At 48.5% G+C, this 17,052-nt stretch overlaps 1 protein-coding gene across 7 annotated transcripts in view; it reads left to right on the top strand.

Moving 5' to 3' along the window:
* Positions 1-17,052, top strand: part of FAM13A (family with sequence similarity 13 member A) — a 2,868,510-nt gene that overhangs the window by 2,664,454 nt on the left and 187,004 nt on the right. The window lies entirely within an intron of this gene.

Below are 17,052 nucleotides of genomic sequence, written 5' to 3'. Positions count from 1 at the left end.
ACCGAATGGCCTTGAAGGTTGCGCAAGGAAGCCCAACTAGAGAGAAAAGACAAACCTCTTTTGTGTTTCAAGGATACCAGCCACCTTCCCGGGGGAACAGCAGAGTTGGGGGAAGTGCAGTGACAGTTGTGGTATCAGTCTTGACTTCAGGATCAAAGCCGTGAAAGACGAAAATGAATTGACACAGCTGGTGAGTTGGTGAAAGCAATGAAAGTCCGGTCTGTGTTAAATGAAACTTGGCGGCAACAGTATCCGTCAAATGGAGGTTGCGCGTGTGCCGATAAGACGCGAGAGAAAGCAAAGCATTGTAAAGAACTGTACATTAAAGATACAAAGTAACAGATTGGTCTGGCGATAGAAGATTGCCCAATGGAAAGTCTCTGTGAAATGTCTGATGTAGAAGCATCGGTAAGAAAAAAACTGTTCAAATATTGCATCTCAGTTTCTTAAAGTTTGATCCCTGCAGAGGGAAACCTGGATGTGAGAGATGTAGTTTTGTGCACAGTACTTATTTCTAAGTTCAAAGACATTTACCAAGAGGCCTTGGTGTAGGAGAGAAAAAGTGACGTTTGAGGAAAGACGGTCGAAGTGGTCATGCCGAGGTAAAAGCAAAAACCTTGCAGTTTAGAAAGTCTTTGATGTCGGAAGTAGATCCCGGGAATCCCTTATTCAAGTGGCCTGGGAAGATCTGGCCCTCTCTTATCCCAACCCTAGGGGAAGACTAGTGTGGAAGGATCACATGAGTAGGGGAACCCAGGGGTGTGTTCCGGGGGATACTCCAGGTAAGGCGCTGTATTATACCGAAGAAAGGGATGCAGAAGATGAGATCCTTGAGACTTTGATAGGTTATACCAACTAGACCTCCCTTCTGCCTAAAGAATCTCCCTTATCCAAATCCCCTTCTCACCCAAACCCCTTTCCACTCGAGAACCACAACTCCCAGAATCCCTGTTTGCCGGTGGTTTTCAACCTGAATATTCCCAGTGATTTCTCCTTCCCGTCCCTTTGATTATTATTACCCGCACTCTCAATCTGGTCAGACAACATACTACCATTCCCACAATCCCCCTGTTCCGGTCACAAGAAAAACTCAGGTAATTTTCATTTGTTTCATGAACCCAACCAATCTCACCCTTCTGAGTTTACCAAAACCCCTAGGCCAAAACCCCCCTCCTCATTTCACCCCCACCATTTCCTACCCAAAACCTTTCTCCTGACACGAAAGACAATGGACTAATACAAAAGCTGTTCACCTGACCTGTCCCAACCTAAGGGTCAGGCAAAGTCGGGCAACTGATCAGAACCACACACACACCCGACAGCCCTGTTATTTCCCAACAGGGATAAAAGGTGGAGCACAAGAGCGCAAGACAAGCAGGCAGACCGCACGTCCAGGGACCTAACTCAGCAGAGCAGTTCAGGAGGAGGAGAAAGTCAGCACATACTGAGAGGGTGACGAGGAGAGAAGCAAGCTCTCCCTTACCGACCAAGACCCGTGAAACCTCCATAGAAGGAATCATAAGACCGCGAACAATAGCCAGAGTGTGTTACAGCAGATGTCTACGGTCCACAAGGCCTTCCTCCGCTGATAACCAAGCCAGGGAGAGAAGCTTGTCTCTGTGGTACCAACCTTGAATCCGAGGAGAAAGAGAGCCAAGCGGTTCATCACAGCCGGTGAGTCGAGGGGAGAGTCAATAAGAAACCGAACTGTGTTGAAAGAAAAGTAGCAAACGGCTAATTGAACTTTGAAAGCATAACATTGATGTAAAAGGAGGGAAATCAGCAAAAGAGGAGTTCGGCACCACGTGAGTGCTCACTCTGGAAAACTCTGGGCGATTACCCAGGTATTTAAACTACCGTAACCAGAAGTCCTTGGGAAAGGCGAGAAGAGTGGTCAAAGTGGTCATACAGGGGTCTTGTAAAATCCTCTGTACAGTTGAGTCTTTGACCAACAGATGATTATGAACCTGAGGGAAGTGAATCCTGCATCATAAGAGTTAAGTGGAAAAGGCACGATTGACAAGATTGGCAAGAGTGAACCTGTAACGCTCACCTTGTATCCACAGGGACGCCACCCGACTGGTCTGGAGCGCTTCTGGGACGGATTCACCTCCCCCGGGGACTCGCGCTGCCGTGGGCTTAGTCTGGAAGACAGGAGTTCAGTTTTAGCCACAAACCCCTTCTCTCGGGGCCCGCCTCCCAAGTGTTCCCCTTGCGACCCCCTTGCAGTCTCTCTCACCTTGTATTTCGATAAGGAGTGCTCTCTGTCCTGCCGTTCTGTGCAGGGGCGCGTTGTGGCTCGGCACCTTTCCGCTGAGTTACTTCACTGGCGTGGGCCCAGGAGTCCAGACCGGCTGCGACTCCACTCTTGAGGTAAGTCTTTAGCTTTTGAAAAGAATGATTGTCCGCAATTGTTGTTGCCCTGTTGACCTTCTCCTTCTCTCGTTGAAGCAGAAGGGGTGATGGAGACGTCGAGCTGATGGAGAGGGCAGTGCTCGAGTAGGTAAGAGAATGCGCGAAGCACGGCACTATGAGAGTCTTTGAATAAGGCTAACCTGTGCTATCCTTCCTTGCAGGTCGCCGATAAGTTCCTGAAAGAAATGCGGCCAGATGGAAGCGGAGCGTAGAATGGAAGATGTCTGGGCGGCAGTAGAATTTCCAGGAGAGCTTCGGTAAGTAAGCAGAGTCTGGATGCGATGGAATCGGAAGATGAACGCTTACTAATTGTCCTCTTCTAGTCTCTCCTCTCTAGGATGTTGCTAGTGGAAGAAGACGAGTTCCAGATCGATCGAGGAGCTGGATGCAGAACAGGTAAGGATGAATAACGGTGTTCTTCTTCTCCCTGAAGATGCAGGCCAAGGATGCTGCGAGCAGGACTCCGTGAAAGTCACGCTGCAAGTTCAGAACAACGCGAATTGCGTGCCTCAGCTCGGGCATGGCTTAAATAGTCAGCAGGTATCCCTGTGATCCTAGACAACAGAAGCCCTGTTCCACTTGACACTGGTGCAGGCCTATTGACTTTTATTCACTTGTAAGAAAGTGTCTTCTGATTCTATCTGCCTTGACGAAAGTATTGCCTATGATTTTTATCCCCAACTCTCTTGTGTTGATTCATGTGCTAAGTGTGGTTTAACGCCGGTAACATTTCTTCCCGCGGGTACGCGTATCTTTAGTAAGACCGAAATGTCATTACTGTCAAAAAGTGATCGCATCTGTCCCCTCGGTAACGTCTTTGTTTCTCAACACCGGTCTGTCAAAACCAAAGGTACTTACCTTGAATTGTGTTGCACAAAGTGAATTGGTTGTGTGTAGTGTATTTTACTTGTGATTTTAAATTAATAGAAGTGAAGTTTTTTACGAACAGATGGTCTAGAAACAAATGTACTTTTACTTTTTCAACCAAAAACCTTGAGTCAGTGTTTGCTTGAGTCACAGTAATCGTAGTCCTTTGTGTAATCTCTCTTGAGATAAGTCTGGCTGCTCCGCTACTGCTACCACTTTAACGGTATAGTACAGGCTTGTACCAAAGGTGAACTTGTTTTACCACTTGTAGTCTTAATTGTGTGTAGTGGTCCCTAAGGGCACTGCACAGGATTCTGCCTAACAAGGTGTGTGCACTTAGTGTAAAGTCCCTGACTTTGCCTGACCCGTTTAACGGGACATGTCCAGTAGGATGTGAGAGAGTTAGTCTGGTTGCTCTGTCATCCTCTTCCTCAAGCCCAGTGTTTGTGAAAGGGGGGGGGGGGGAGTTTGGACTTCGGAAAATTCTATAAAATAGGATGGGGTAGATGAACAAAAAAGGGGGGAATACCACGTCTCGCCATCGGCTACCTCACCCCCACTCCCTGAAGACCCCTCACCCATGGGATCCTCCCGCACAGGTCCACCCCCAGGAACTGGATCCAAAAGCGATGGCTGTGTCCTGGCCACCTGGATGACAATTCTCTGAGGCTAGCGGGTGAGACACCCTTTGGTTTCTCACAAGCCAGAGTCTGTCGCAAGGTTGCAAGTGTGCCAACTTACCCCATGCTACAAAATGTGGGGAAGGGAGTTTACTCAGTCATACTGACATTTCTTTTGAGCACTTATTTTCCTTTTTGCGTTACAAATTCCCTTTGCACATTTATTGTATTAGAAAGAGGGCATGCATCAGGTTTATTAGTACAGGCAATTTTATTTTGAATAAGGACTAACTAGGACTGTATTTTCTTTTGTTTGGTGGTCGAGAATACTCCCATCTTAGTTATAGGGCAAGATGGGAGTTTTGCAACCCCTTTTAAACCATCAATAAAGGTTTTGAAACTTGCAGCTCTTGTCTCAGTGTCTACTTGTGATACTATGCCTCTCTTACACTGCGGCTCGGCAGTCTTCCTCCCTCAGCCTGGCTTGGGGTTCTTTCTCTCTTTACCCTGCTTGTGTCATGAACCGCAGAGCACGCCCCTTTTGGACTTCCTGGTCCCTGTCTCAACGGGGCTTGCACTCCATAGTACTCCCCACATAGCTGTCCAGCGTAAACACCTCTTTCCGCTCCATGCGCTGGACGTACCCTATTCTATTTATAGACCACGCCTTCCGCGGCTCCGCAGAAAAAGCCAGGTCCATCCGCAAGAAGACAGCGACCAAGCACCTCAACAAGGAACGGACCCAGGTGAGAAGGGGGGAACTCCTTGACAGTTTGAGACGCCACCCGACCCATCTAGATAACGTCATGGAAGCTGCCGTTCAGGACTTGTTGCGGCGCATGCAGGAACTAACTACCGAAGTCCAAAACTTAAAGGCGGAAAACGCTGCACTTAAACAGTTGGTCCTATCCAGGGATTCTGCCACTAAAGAAGGGGTCCTCTTGGGTGGCATTGTCGATAAGTATGACGGTTCGACAAAAACCCTTTGCGGGTTTTTGGATTCATGCCTAGTCCATTTTACGTTCAAGCCCTATTACTATTACTTTTCTACTCCTAGGCCAAGGTAGGATTCATTATATCCCACCTATCTGGCAACGCCTTGACTTGGGCTATGCCCCTCGTTAACACTGGGGATGCCCTCCTGGATGACTATGATGGCTTCATACAGGCATTAAAGAACATGTTTGACCGTCCTGAACAGGTCTATACTGCACAGGAACGCTTGTTAGACTTTCAACAGAGTACCCAGGATATGCTCACTTATGTGACGCGATTTAAACAATTAGCCAAGGAAGCCGATTGGTCCTCTGAGGCGAGCTTTACCCTGTTTAGGAGAGGATTGAATGATGAGATAAAGGATGAGTTGGCCAGAGTAGCTCGACCAAACTCATTCCAGGCACTAATGGACCTTGCTATTCAGATTGACTTCCGCATACAGGAAAGGAAGGCTGAAAAGAAGAAGTCTAAGAGGAATCCAACCAATATGTCCTTTGAGAGCACATTCAAGACGGATAATAACCCAAGTTCAACCTCTGAATCAGAACCCATGCAGATTGGAGCATTTCGTGGACCCATATTCCTGCAAGAAAGGATGAGAAGGATCCATAAGGCTTGTGTATGTATTGCGCTTCGGACAAACATTTGGTTAGGGAATTCTGCTAGCGCCTCCTCTGCGTTCGGGAAACGCCAGCTCCCGATCCTAGATGGAGCAGAGCTTCGGGAGAGAGATGTTTGCTCCACGTCAATCCATCCTTGAACTCTCCTGGACAAAACAAGCTGATCATTCTCCAAGCATTTCTATCACCCTCCAAGAGCAAGACCTATCCCATTTTTGCCTTGCTAGACTGTGGAGCTATGGGGATCTTCATCGATCAAGACTGGGTTGCGGGCCACCAGATTCCTTATGAAGCACGAGGTACCATGCAACCGGTGGAGGCCATTGATGGATGACCTCTCAGTTCAGAACCCATAAGCCTCGTGACCAAAGAAATTCAGCTCTCAATAAATCACCATCAATAGCTGATTAGGTTTGATATCATTAAATCGGCCCATTAGCCCATGGTATTAGGTATGCCCTGGCTACACAAACATAACCCTTGCATAAACTGGACAGCGGGATCATTGTTCCTAGGCTCGGAATTTTGTATGTAACACTGCCTGTTCCTGGAACCCTCGTCAACATCCCAAAAGGAATCGCCTAGAGACCAACAGACACCGCTCATGGTGTCTAATGTCATACAGGTTCCTGAGGCCTGTCAAGGATACGCTGATGTGTTTTCGACTGCCATTGTCCAGGCCTTACCCCCACACAGACCCGAAGACTGCGCAATAGATACAGAACCCTCAGCAGTGATTCCCTTCGGCAGAATGTTCATCCTTTCTGAACCTGAGAAAAAGGCTCTCGGAGATTACCTGGATACTAATCTCGAAAATGGCACCATAAGGCCTTCAAAATCTCCAGCTGGTGCTTCGTTATTTTTTGTTCCCAAGAAGGACACCAAAGAGCTCAGACCCTGTCTCGATTACCGCAGCCTAAATCAGTGTACTCTCAAAGACCAGTACCCTCTACCCTTGATATCGGACATCCTGGAAGCCGTGAGAGGTGCGGTAATATTCACCAAGTTGGACCTCCGCGGTGCCTATCATTTGATTCGTATCCGGGAAGGTGGTGAATGGAAAACCGCCTTCAGAACACCCTTTGGCCGCTACGAATATCTAGTCATGCCATTTGGATTAGCTAATGCCCCGGCAATATTTCAACGTTTCATGGATAGGGTGTTCTCGGACATGTTGTTTCTTTTCGTCATTGTCTATCTGAATGACATATTGATCTGCTCCAAGGACCCTCTAAAGCACGAAGAGCACGTAAAGGCTGTACTACAGAGACTCCGAGAACATAAACTCTTAGCCAAACTCGAAAAATGCCTGTTTCACGTCACCTCTGTTCACTACCTAGGATTTATCCTCAGTCCAGAGGGAATCAGTAAGGATTCTTCAAAGGTAAAGGCCATCCTGGCCTGGCCTACTCCCACCACCGTGAAACAGGTACAATCCTTCCTAGGGCTTGCCAACTTCTATCGAAAGTTTATCTCTACCTTTTCCGAGATAGTACAACCGATCGTAGCCCTCCTGAAGAAGGACACTCCCTTCAACTGGTCTACATCACAAGAAATGGCTTTCCAACGTTTAAAGACAGCCTTTACACAAGCGCCAGTCTTGGCCCAACCCGACACAAGCAGGACCTTTCTAGTGGAAACGGATGCCTCTAATTACGCAATAGGAGTAGTCTTGAAACAAGAGCTAGAAGATAAGCTAGAACATCCCATTGCTTATCTTTCACGAACACTGACTCCCAGCAAAACGCACTACTCCGTCTTGGAAAAGGAACTGTTAGCCATCCGTCAAGCCTTCACTGAGTGGCGACACCTACTTCTGGGAGCGAAATATCCAGTCCAGGTCCGTACGGACCATCAAAATCTCCAGATTCTACAATCGATGGAGTGTAGGAATAGTCGTCAGGCGCGCTGGGCTTATTTCTTCGCCCAGTACCAGTTCCACGTCACTCATGTTCCTGGATCACAAAATGTAATCGCTGACGCTTTATCTCGCCGTCCTGACTACGAACCCATTGAAGACAAGGCATATCCTAAGATGTTTTCCCCCACAATCTTTGTAGCTCAAGCAGTTAACTTCCTGGATGAAATTCGAGTTCAGACTCACTCCTCTGAATTGTGGAAGGATACGTCAAAAAGAATTCTATAGAATCTAAGGACTAGGGATGGGTATTTGTTCAAAGAAAATGCATTGGTCATTCCTACACAGAAGTTACAGCAAAGATTGATAAACCTCTGTCATGACGCTCTCCACTCGGGACATCGCGGCATCACCAATATCATCCGTCTTATACAAAGACAGTTTTGGTGGCCTAAAATGAAGTTTGATGTACGGCGATACATCCAAGCCTGTGTCGTCTGTAACCAAAATAAACATAACAAAAGATCTGCGGGTCTTCTATTACAACCTACATTGCCAACAAGACCTTGGGAGATTATCGCTACAGACTTCATCGTGGAATTACCACCTTCCAGAGGATACACTACCATCATGGTTACCATAGACTTGTTCACTCATATGGCTCATTTTACGCCCCTGTGTAAATTACCCTCCTCCTCTGAACTGGCAGGAAGCTTCTTGGAACACATATTCCGTTTGCATGGACTCCCTTCCAAAATCATATCCGATCGAGGACCTCAATACGTCTCACAATTCTGGAAACATCTCTGTCAAATTCTAGGAATTCAACGTGCCCTCTCTTCGGGATAACACCCTCAAACCAATGGAGCCACAGAACGTGTCAATCAGACCCTGGAACAATATCTTCGATGTTTCGCTACCAAGGTTCAGGACGACTGGTCTCTCCTGATACCTGTAGCTGAATTCGCATACAACAACTCTGACCATTCAGCACTTAAGACCAGCCCTTTTTATTGTAGTCATGGCTTCCATCCCTCGGTCTTGCCTTCAGTTCTCCCTCACTCTACACCGGTACCTACTGTGGACTCCTGGATTGAAACACTCGTCAACATACACCGGGAGGCCAAGGACTACTTAGAGAAGGCCAGAACACAGACCAAGAGGTATGCAGACTCCAAGAGAAGACCAGGACCTTCCTATGCAATCGGTGATCAAGTCTGGTTGTCCTCAAAATTACTACCCCGACATCTACGGCCAAACAAACTGGCCCCCCGTTACTAAGGTCCATTTCCCATCACAGAAAATATTAATCCCGTCTCGTACCGGATTAAACTACCAGACTCCGGGAAAAGAATTCATCCAGTTTTTCATACATCTCTATTGAAACCCTACATTCCTTCCTCCCGGAAACCCTGCAGACCCCCTCCTTTAATGGTTGATAATCAATTGGAATATGAGGTATCCCAGATCTGTGATTCCAGGTACAGACGGGGACAGCTTCAATACCTGGTCGAATGGAAAGGATATCCTCCTAGTAAAAGGACCTGGGAGCCTTTATCAAATATCAAGGCTCCACGAGTACTCAGAAGATTTCACCTCATACACCCGGGTAAACCTGGAGGAAGTGGTCTTCGGAGGAGGCATGCTGTCATGAACCGCAGAGCACGCCCCTTTTGGACTTCCTGGTCCCTGTCTCAACGGGGCTTGCACTCCATAGTACTCCCAAAATGGCAGTCCAGCGTAAACACCTCTTTCCGCTCCATGCGCTGGACGTAGCCTATTCTATTTATAGACCACCCCTTCCGCGACTCCGCGCGTCTCAATGCTATCGCAAGTGGCTACCAGACGTGTGCACCTAGTTCGCAGCTTTGTTTCCTTGTCCTCGTTCCCTTCCTCTTTCTAGCCCTTTCCTTTTTCCCTGTTTCCTGGATTCCCGTGCAAGTCTGTACAAGACTCCTGGATTCCTGGATTCCACGATCCCGTAAGTGAAAGCAACCTGGAGTCGGAGGAGACTCCAGCAGCCCTAGTAAAACCCAGGTCCATCCGCAAGAAGACAGCGACCAAGGACCCCAACAAGGAACGGACCCAGGTGAGAAGGGGGGAACTCCTTGACAGCCTGGGGCTTGTCATAGCTTCTCCTACCTCCACCTGGTTCCCTGGAACAACTGCGTACCTTGGTTGCTGTAGCTGTGTTCTTCCGGGTGGCGGTCTCTTTGAAGAACGTTGCACTGCGGCTTGTGTTCCTTCTTTGCCTTCACGTCTCTTTGCCAGGTTGGGCTCATCCTGTTGGTGCTTGATGGGTTTTCGGCTTCGTCAGGTTCGGACATCTTTTAAGCAGCTTTTGCATTCTCTATACAACTCTTACGTCCCGTCCCCTTTCCTCCATACTGTATGGGCGTCCCTTCCAAGGAACGGGAGACAGAACCTTTTTCACCAGAAAAAACCTTCTTCCCCTTTAAATTTAGAGGCACGCGGGGGTGCGGCCCATGGAGCATGTGCTGCCCTGACTCTGCCCTCCGGTGTCACACCTCAGTCCCCTTTTCCGCGTCAACGGGAACGGGCCGAATTCACCAGCGCTCCTGGGTTTGGCTTCGGCCATGTAATTCCACGTGCGGTTACTTCTTCTCTTGTCTTCTTTTTTGTCTTTTTGTCATTCAGGTACTCGGTTCTCAGGCGTCACTCTCCTCCCCGGCACATGTCGACTTCCACAGGGTTCAGCAGGTGTCCAGCCTGCAACAGGCTATTCCCAACTTCAGACCCCCACGCCCTCTGCCTACGTTGCCTTGGCCCACACTACGGTTGGCAAGGTTGTTCAGCGTGTGGCTCGCTGTCCTCGAAAGCGCTGAAGAACAGAGTAGCCAGGTGGAGGGAGCTCTTCCAGAAGTCGCCTCCAGAGGACCTCAAGAACTTCGTGAAACATCGAGGCATACCCGAGGTAGGGCCGATATTCTCCATCGTACCCTGCAAGGGAGACTCTGTCAGTGTCAATCAATGAACTTCTCCTCTTGTTAGACCCCGCTCCTCCTCACCTGATTCCTCTGAAGATTACTTCTTTCGACGTCCCTTCTTCTGTGTCTTTCTTTTTGAGTAGAGATATGGCCTATCCCGGACGGAAGCCACCCTGCCTCCCTAGAGTGACAGGGATGCAGGGGACCCCCTCCCAGAATGGCCAGCGAGAGGAAAAAAAGCATAGGCTAAAAAAAACCTATCTTAACGGTGGTATCTTGATAGGTGCGCGTGTAGTCCAAAAGGGTCTGTTGCTGTTGTGGAGGCATGCGAAGAAGCGGATGACTCGATGTCAGGAGTACCCAGGAGAGCCAGATGGTGGATACTGCAGGAGGGACAGAGCAGGAAATGCTGGTAACTGGAGCTGAAGACTTCCACTGAGGTATGAGCCGCACAGAAAAGGAGGGAAGAATAATGGAAATAATAAAGAGGAGGGTACGAGGGAACAACAGCAAGGGATGAAAGGCAGAGGAGCCGAGCAGGAAAGCAGGAGGTGAAAGAAAGCCGCACAACGAGCAGGTGGGAAGAACAAAAAGGAAAATGAGGAAGACGAGCCGGGAGCAGCCAGAATGGAAACCAGGAAGGAAGGCAACGGGACGAGACCCGCGAAAAGAGGCAAAGAAGAAAAAAGCACGGAGGAGAAATCACTAAACCAACGGAGCGTCGGCACCCGAGCACAGAGCGAAAGGGTTGCAATGCGCAGAAGGAAGCGAAGGCGGGGCTTAAAACCGGAAGAAAAACAATGGGAGGACAGAAGCTAGATGGCTACTCCAGGTAAGAGGGAAGCAGCGTGGAACCCTTCAATGACGGCGGAGCTGCCATCTCGACCATAAGCGCCAGGACGGAGGACCAGCCAGGTGTGTGACAGTATGCCGCCTCCCAAGGGAATACCCACCCGGCTTACCAGGATGGGACCGGTGGAACTTCCACACAGCTCTAGGAGCACGTATGTGGGATACAGGTTCCCAAGAGTCATCGGAATGTGGATAACCCTTCCAATGAATTAAATACTCCAGTCTGCCCTTTCTGTACCTACGGTCTCTTATATCGGCTACCTCAAACTCTTCGGGAGTCGTGTCCTTGACCGGGGACAATTTTGGCAGGGTACAGAGGTAAGGGTCCTCTCGGTATTCTTTTAGCTGAGAGGAATGAAAAACTGGGTGGATCCGTCTCATGTGTTTGGGTAACTGAGGGCGGTAGGACACTGGATTGAGACGGTCAAGAATGACAAACGGTCCCAGGAACCTTGGGGTAAGCTTTGAAGGGTGTAACCAGCGAGGTAAATATTTGGTAGACAGCCAGACTTTGGTGCCTATGGTCCATCTAGGAGAAGGAAGACAATGTGGATTCTTTTGCTTACTGTAGCATGTCTGGCTAGCTTGTAGACAGTCTGAGGCTATTTTATGTGCCTCAGATATGTTAGAGTATGTTAGCCTCCACTGAAGATACTTTGGAAGCAGGCAACTGTAAGTCTGGGATAAAGTTCTGATGGAAGCCATAGGTACAATAGAACGGGCTAAGATTGGTAGCGCTATGTTTCGCGTTATATGTAGTCAAACACAGCTGTAGACAGTAGGGAAACCCAGTTGTTTTGTTGAGTATTGACAAAGCACCGTAAATACTGCTCCAAAGAAGCGCTCGTCCGTTCCGTCTGACCATTAGTCAGTGGGTGGAAACCAGAAGACATAGCCCTCTCTATACCCAACCTAGAACATAAGGTCTTCCAAAAGCAGGAAGCGTACTGCGATCCCCGATCAGATATAATCTTATTAGGTAAACCGTGCAGCCGAAAAATTTCCTTAACAAAAATAGAAGCCATCTCAGCAGCCGTTGGAGGACCCGGAAGGGGAGAAAAATGGGCCATCTTAGAAAAGCAATCTACGGTCACCATTATACAGGAGCACCCTTCAGAGGGGGGTAGGTCTACGATAAAATCCGTAGAGATGATACTCGGTGGCCTATCTGGTGGAGGTTCTTGCTGGAGAAATCCTAAGGGCTTCTGTGTGTTATATTTTGCTCTGTTACAAACGGGGCAGGTTGTGACATATGTGGTTGCTTCTTGCTTCATGTCAGGCCACCAGAAATGTCTCTGGAGAAGGTCAATGGTATTGGCAGTTCCTCTGTGTCCTGCTACTGGATTGTCGTGACACTATTTTAGAGCTCTCAGGCGGGTCTTCTGATTGGGTAAGAACAAACGATGGTCCATAAAATAGAGTCCATTGGTCTTGTGAGGCGTCAACGAAGGCTTGGTGGGAGATGGAGGTGGATATGTCAAGGAGCCCTTTCGTACCTCTTCCAAAAAAGAGGATACAATCCCCACATACCTCTTTTGAGGCAAAATGAGGTTAGGCAATTCTCTTTTGGAAGCACCAGGTAAGGGTATTCTCGAGAGGACATCGGCCAGAATGTTCTTAGACCCAGGTAAATAAGTCAGAACGAAGTCGTATTGTGAGAAGAAATGGGCCCACGAGCTTGTCGAGAGTTTATACATTCCATGCGTTGGATTACCTTTAAGTTCTTATGATCAGTTCTCATCTCGAAAGGAAAAGATGCACCTTGCAATAGATGACGCGATTCCTCACAAGCCACCTTCATGGCTAACAATTCTTTCTCGATTAAAGAGTAATGAATCTGACTGGTGGTTAAGGTTTTGGATAGATAGGCTACAGGATGTTCTGTGCCTTCATAGTCTTGGAGTAATACTGCACCTATGGCCTCGGCAGAAGCATCAGTCTCGACGATGAACGACCGTTTCTGGTTGGGCTGTCGTAATATCGGGGCCGAACAGAAGGCTGTCTTCAGTAGTCGAAATGCCTTGTCTGCCTCGACGGACCATAGAAAGGGTGAAGAAGACTTCAATAATTTTGTGATGGAAAGTACCACTTCAGAGAAACCCTGGATGAACCTCCGGTAAAAATGTGCCAGTCCTAAAAATCTTTGTATGTCCTTGATAGATGTGGGAATAGGCCAATGGAGTATGGACTCAACCTTGTGGGGATCCATCTGTATGCCTTCTGCTGACAGAATAAATCCCAAGTATGGTACGCTGGTGACTTGAAACACACATTTCTCTGGATTCACTAAGAGGCAATTCTCTTTCAGTCCTTCCATCACTTTGTCAAGATGTTCGATGTGAAGTTGTGTAGACGTCGAGTATACCAGGATATCATCCAGGTGGATGATGATACATTGGAACTGAAGATCGGAAAAAATGCGATCCATGAATCTTTGGAATATGGATGGAGCATTAACAAGGCCAAAGGGCATCACCCGATATTCAAAATGGCCGAATGGGGTCCTGAACGCTGTCTTCCACTCATCCCCCACGCGTATGCGCAAGAGATGATAGGCGCACCGTAGGTCCAGTTTAGAAAACATTATGGCCCCTTGGACGGCCTCCAGGATATCTTTAATGAGGGGCATGGGGTAGCGATCCCTTATAGTGATCTGATTAAGCCCTCTGTAATCGATACAAGGACGTAATTCACTTGTATCTTTCTTTGGGACAAAGAACAGTGATGCCCCAGCCGGCGAGCGTGAGGGTTGGATGAGCCCATTCTGGAGGTTGGCATCCAGATACCCGCGCAGCACCTTCTTCTCCTTAAGAGATAGCGAAAACATCCACCCGTAAGGAACAATGGCATCAGGGACTATGTTGATGGCACAATCCTCTGTTCGGTGTGGTGGGAGCTCTTGAGGTATCTTGTCCACAAAGACCTCTTTGTATTGATGCAACTCAGTGGGTATTACATAAATGCCCACAGAGTGGGAAGAAAGTTCCTTGACTGCCTGTACCTTAGTAAAGTGGGAATCCAACATGCAGGTTCTCAGACAGTAGGTTGAAGAGAAAGCTATCTGATTCTTTTCCCAGTCGATGGAGGGATTATGTCTCCGTAGCCATGAAATACTGAGGATAACTGGGAAATGAGCAGCTCTGATAAGATCGAATTGAAGGGTTTCTGTATGCTGAAGAATCTTCATCTCAAGGAGCGGAGTGGTATGAGTGATAAGACCGGAATTGAGTGGTTTACCATCCACCCCCTCAACCTTTTGATCTACTTCCTTCTGTTAACGTTCTATTCCAGATTTGTTGGCCCAAACCGTGTCCATAAAGCAGCCAGCGGCTCCGCAGTCTATAAGGGCCAGAACATCAAAAACCTCTTGATGGAAAGCCAGCTGGACCGCGACCACCATAAATCGGTTGTCTTCTGAGGGGGTGACAGACGGTATGGACATCGAAACATAGGGACTAGGTCATTCTCCTCGGCAACTCGCCCCTAATAGTTCCGAGGACGAGCGTTTCCCGACCTCCTTGGAGGGACCTCGGGACAATCTCTTAATAGGTGTTGATCTGAACCACAGTACATGCACAGGTTGTTTTCCTTCCTTCTCTTTCTTTCTTCAATTGCGAGTGGACCCCTTGTGGTACCGATCTGAATGGGTTCTTCCTTGGCAGGCATAGGTGAGAAAGAGGACGGAACAGGAAGATCTTGGAGGCTGTGAGGAATGCGTCCCTTGCGCCGTTCCGAGCATCTTTCAGCTATACGAAAATCCAATTGTAACACCGTGGACCATAGATCAGCAAGTGTAGTCGGTCGCAGCAACTGGGCGAGTTCGTCCATCAACTCCTCTCGTAGCCCTCGCCGGAAGATGGTATACTGTGTCGTCTCGGGCCAGATGGTTTCTGCTGCAATTCTCTCAAAGGTTGAGATGTAGGTTAACAAATCGCTGCTTCCCTGATGTATGTCTAGTAGTTGTTCGCTAGCCACCTGGACGGTCTCCTTTCTTTCGAAGGCTTCCTTAAACTGGGCCGTAAAACCATTGTAATCCTGTAGGAGGGGACTTGCGCTGGTAACCAAAGGTGTGGCCCATGCTAAAGCATTGCCAGTAAGGTTTGAAATCAGGAACCCTATTCGGGCCTGATCAGACGAGAAGGCCTGTGGCCTAAATGTAAAATGGATTATGCAGGCTTCCATAAATTCTTTAAATTTATGTGGTGAACCATCATATTTTCCAGAAGTAAGTGGTAGGGGAGGCAACTCCGTCTGCCTTCTCTCATAATTATCCAACCTCTGTCTAAGGACTGCATTCTCTGCCTTGAGGCTCTGGAGCTCTTGAGAAAGTCCTTGTACGGCAGAAACCAGCTCCTGGACCTGTTCGGCAGAGGCCATATCCGAAGTAGTTTGGCGTTGCAATCTGTCAGTGTCAATCAATGAACTTCTCCTCTCTGTTAGCCCCCGCTCCTCCTCACCTGATTCCTCTGAAGATGACTTCTTTCGACGTCCCTTCTTCTTCTGTGGCTTTCTTTTTGAGTAGAGATATGGCCTATCCCGGACGGAAGCCACCCTGCCTTCCTAGAGTGACAGGGATGCAGAGGACCCCCTCCCGGAATGGCCAGCGAGAGGAAAAAAGCATAGGCTAAAAAATACTCTTAATGGTGGTATCTTGATGGGTGCGCGTGTAGTCCAAAAGGGTCTGTTGCTGTTGTGGAGGTATGCAAAGAAGCAGATGACTCGATGTCAGGAGTACCCAGGAGAGCCAGATGGTGGATACTGCAGCAGGGACAGAGAAGGAAATGCTGGAAACTGGAGCTGAAGACTTCCACTCAGGTATGAGCCGCACAGAAAAAGAGGGAAGAAGGGGGGCGCTGTTGAGCGCGATACAAGATGGCCGCCTAGAGCGCGAGCTCCGTCCCGACGAATATCCTTAACAAAACGATCCTAACTTGGAGCACACCGCGGATGATTTCGAAGAGTGGAGGCTGCAGCGGAACAATCCTGCACTCAACGGCAGAAATCCGGAAGAAAAACACTATTGTAGGACGGAAACATGCATGCAACTGTTGGCGGTGGGAGTTGGGAACACGGGCCGCCTCTTAGATCCACGCGGGTAGTGGAAACGACTGCAGACGCTCTAGCCGTCTGACCATAGAGGCCCGGCGATCCGACATCGACAAGCGAATGAACCAAAGACCACTTCTCACAAGCTGATGCGACCAACGTGTCTGTGGAGGGACGAATAGCAGGGAAGGTGCGGCAGGAACGGGTGAGAAGTGTAGACGGCACAGTAACCCAAGCGACACGTACCGAACCCGCCATTAAGCTACGTATTGTGAGTGCTTCAGGTTGAGACTGCTGGCCCTGGCCAAGAGGACAGCACTGATGCCTGATAAACCGACGAAAGGAGCGGGGGCTAGGAAAAGGGGCCCAATGGACTTGTTCACCAACAGCCAAGGGACGGAGTCGATGGCAGAAACATCCGCCGCCCCTAACATCGGACCTGAAGCTGTAAGTGAGGTCGACAAGTTAACCACGATTGTACAAAATGGCTTCCTCGCAATAAACGTGAAACTGGACAATATTGTCTCAACTATTGGGTCATTGAAGGCAAGAGTGGATAAAGAAAGCTCAAGAATAACAGAAGCCGAAGGCAGAATCAGTAACAACGAGGACACTATTGCAGGCCATGCTCGAGACATAACGCAACTAAAAAACGACCTTCTCCGAATACAATCTAAATGCGAGGATCTCGAATCTTGCTCAAGAAGAAACAACATAAGAATTGATGGGGTATCCGAAAAATTCGGCAAGGGAGCTATGGAACAACAAGTAGAAGATCTCCTACAGATCCTATTCGGATCTGGAACTTTTTCGGAACTCTTTCTGATAGA

Source organism: Ambystoma mexicanum, chromosome 6q (assembly GCF_040938575.1).
Source record: "Ambystoma mexicanum isolate Mex_15411 chromosome 6q, UKY_AmexF1_1, whole genome shotgun sequence".
In the NCBI taxonomy this organism is placed as follows: Eukaryota; Metazoa; Chordata; class Amphibia; order Caudata; family Ambystomatidae; genus Ambystoma; species Ambystoma mexicanum.
The sequence above is the reverse complement of the archived record's forward strand: the minus strand, read 5'-3'. Positions and strand labels throughout refer to the sequence as shown.